Source organism: Chrysochloris asiatica, unplaced genomic scaffold, assembly GCF_000296735.1.
Source record: "Chrysochloris asiatica unplaced genomic scaffold, ChrAsi1.0 scaffold00081, whole genome shotgun sequence".
Lineage (NCBI taxonomy): Eukaryota > Metazoa > Chordata > Mammalia > Afrosoricida > Chrysochloridae > Chrysochloris > Chrysochloris asiatica.
This window is the reverse complement of record NW_006408599.1, coordinates 12,218,906-12,222,801: the sequence shown is the minus strand read 5'-3', so window position 1 is coordinate 12,222,801 and position 3,896 is coordinate 12,218,906.

The following is a 3,896-nucleotide window of genomic DNA, read 5'->3' as shown; positions in this document are numbered from 1 at the left end:
AGATGTGCAAAGGATCTGTGGCTGATCTGTCTGGGCAGAAGCCCCCAACATCTTTCTACCCTATCTCTAAAACAGCTGTGTGGATCTGGATTGGCTGGTGAGTGCCTGCTCCCTTTCACAGGGTAGGCAACAGCTTGGTATCTTTAAGACCCAACTTATATCAGGACTTCTCATACCTTGTCACTGGCTCTATGCCAGGAACCTACTTGATAGGAAGACTGGATCTACCAAGGCAGCAGAGGTAGGAAATATCATACCTTCCCTGAAGGGCTTATCAGTGCCCAGGTCTTCTTTCTACAGCTGACCATGGACTTCTGGAAGGCCATGTGTCTCATTTTTCTCTGGAACCTAGCAAAATGCAGTGGGCCTTCAATAACTATTTACTACATTGGATTTATTGTGGAAAAAACAAACTCTAAGACTCCCAAGTTCAAATGACCCATGAAGATAATCAGGTTTCATACTCCTATTTTACTGATGGGCAAAGCAATGCCCTGGAATGAGGTGCCCTCAATCTTTTGGGGTTCTCAAGAGATCTCATGATCTCAGTGGAGCATACTCAGATTAGTGGGTAAAATCCAAAATGGTCTTAGTGCTTAACCTGCTGCCTGACCTGTGAGAAAATGCATCACATTGCCTGGAAATGGCTTTGTGACCAGTGAGTTTTGTGGCATGGTGTCACCACGTAGTGTGGTGGGAAGAGTTGGATGGCTTCTCCACTGGCCTGTCCTCATTCCTTCATCAAAATCTGCCTGAAGTCTACCCTCACACTCCTGGTCTTGTAGGAGCCTTCTACTTGAGTTGTCCTTCTCCAATGGCTGATATTTAAATCCAATGCATCCTTCAGGACTCAAATGTCACCTCTTCCTGGGAGCTTTCTCTGGTCTTTCTTCATTCTTTGGACTGTTGGATGATCAACTGATCTGTATCTCTTTGGTAATAATAACCATGTTCTCCCCGAATTGTCATTATTACACGGGGCTCTCTATTACATGGCAGAATGAGGTCTCCCATCTTACATATCTTCTCTGACCCATGTTACTGTGTCTTCTGTCCATATTACAAACACATGTGTGTCCATACGGCGGGACCTGTGCAAATGTCTTTGTTCCTACTCCCATAGTTATAGACCCACGTCACGCAGAGCTTTATACACTGTAGGAGTCAAATAAACAGATTTATTTAAATTATCCATGGGATGAGTATCTACTGTGTTCCAGGTCCATGTGGGGGGTGGGGCACAGAGATGGATCAGACAATGATAACTCATGTGATGTGTACTACAATATAGATGCTGAGCAAACCAGCCAACCAGAGACCATTGAGCTTTGAGTTACACCTAGAGGGACAGAGACACTGTTAGCAGGTAGAAATGGGGAAGAGGGGGGGCCTGGGAGGAAACAGCATAGACAAAGGTCTGAAATAGCCCAGCTTGTCCAGAATCTAGGTCCAAGCACCAGGAAGACTGGAGCCCCCATGAAGTTGGGGTGGCTCAAAATCCCTTAAGGCCAAGATTTGGATGATCGTGCCTGAATGTGGGAAATTGAAGTCAGATTTGTTGTTGTTAAGTTTTCAAGTCCTTTCTACATATAGTGAGTTTAAGGATTCTGAGGAGTGACTGATGAGTTTCAACAGCTGATATTCTGGTTGTCCTACAGTGCCTGGTTGTTGTTGTTGTTAAGTGCCTTCTAGTCGGTTCCAACACATAGCGACCCTGTACAGGGTTTCCGAGAGTGTAAATCTTTACAGGAGTAGAAAGCCTCATCTTTCTCCCACGGAGCGGCTGGTAGTTTCAAACCGCTGACCTTAAGGTTTGCAGCCCGATTCATAACCACTACGCTACCAGAGCTCCTTACTGTGCCTGCTTATCTGGATCCAAATCTGACCTCCATTTCCCAATTTAGGTGATCCCAGGAAAGTTACTTAATCTTTCAGAAGCTTAGCTTCCTCATGTGTTTATGCATGGCGTAATAATGAGCTTCCCTCAGCTGGGCTGCTAGCCTCAGCAAGATCAGTAGTTCAAGTCTACCAGTTGCTCTACAGGGAAAGATGAGGATTTTCTGTTAAGATTTACAGCCTTGGAAACCCTATACTGGATCTCTGTGAGTTGGAACCTACTGAACAGCACACAACCACCACCACCTCAATCGATGGTACTTAGCACAGTGCCTGGCTAAGGTTGTTGTTGTTGTTAAGTGCCATCGAGTCGGTTCCAACACATAGCAACCCTGTATAGCATTTCCAAGGAGCGGCTGCTGAGCTTGAACCGTCGACCTTGCAGTTCAAACTGACCTTGCAGTCCAGCGTGTATTAATCCACAGTGGCAAAATATTAGGGAATGACAGCAACAATAAACCCTCAGTAATCAAAATACAAGGCGCTCTGGTAGCGTAGTGGTTACAAATGGGGCTGCGAACCGCAAGGTCAGCAGTTTGAAACTACCAGCTGTTCCTCAGGAGAAAGATGAGGCTTTCTGCTCCTGTAAAGATTTACAACCTCAGAAACCCTGTACAGGGTCTCTATGGATCGGAACTGACTCCATGGCACATAACAACAAAAACAATCAAGATACATAATCTTTTATTTTTTTTATGATGAATTATGTTTTAGTTTACATGGGAGAACATTATCCATTATCCTTACATTCGTCCTCCTATTGTATGTTGTTTCATAGCAATGATTACAATCCCCTGCATGCATCATCAAACAACCAAAGGGTACACCCTGCACGCCTGTCCCCTAGCAGCCAGCACACAGCCCTTCTTCCTCCCTGAGTCCAGAGTCCCCAGCCACTCCTTCTCTCCATGTCATCATCTCTGCCTCCATCCCTGGTGTCACTGCCTCCCTGGACAGGGTCCCACACTTTGCTCTTCTCCCTCCCTTGATGGTTGCTGGGATTTCTGCTCCTGGACTGCAAAATCCGCCACCCCCCTCCTTTTGTTACAAAACATCTACGTTTACCTTTCCAACACTCACTGTCAGACCTGATAGCAATCATTCCCTATTGAACCACAGGAGTCCTTTCTGCCTCACCTTTTATCAACCCCATCCAGACAGGGTGGAAACAACTCAGTGGAGATTCTACCTTTCCCCGTACCCTCTGGATCTAGGTTCCCTTTTGAAAGCATGTAAGCCAGTTACTACTTGCCTTTGTACGCACCCTCTCATTTTGTGTAGCCAATGTTAGGTTCCCCATCCTTGTTGGCCCTGTGTACCAAGGCGGTGGGAATGATCCTCACTGTAAAGATTTGTTCACTCCTTTGTCATACTGCCTCCACAAGCATAGGTCAAATTCATCCAATTGTAGTGGGTTACTCTTTTTATTTCCCCCCTCTTCTTTCTTCCTTTAGTTATGTTCTGGTCATCCAGCCATTGATGCCAGGTCAAATGGGTACTATCTGCAAGTGTGGGTGTTCTTGTACATCTCCCCTCACTTCATATCAGCTGGACGCTTCACACTCCGCTCCAGTCCTCTGGGGCCATGTCCCTGCCCCTGGGTCCAGGACTCTTCAGGTCTCGTCATACTGCTGGTTAGCCAGATCTCAATCCAAGTTAACAAGAGTCTGTTGAGTGTGGTCGGATTTAGCTCACAACTACTTTGCTATTTTCCCCCCACTTCCTCTTATTGATGACCAACGTGGTCAGCAGCAGGACCACATGCCTGCTCATGTATTCCACTTGAGTTTCAGTCTTGGAAGGGGGTTTGCCTGGAGGGGACCTGACCACTTACCTCACCAACATTTATTATCCTCTACTTCTTTGATCTTTGCTGTTATTGCTGTTGTGAGATGATATTGCATTGTTGTTTTGATTTGCATCTCTCTAATGACTAGTGATCGTGAACATTTCTTCATATGTTTGTTGGCTGCCCAGATCTCCTCCTTGGTGAAGTGTCT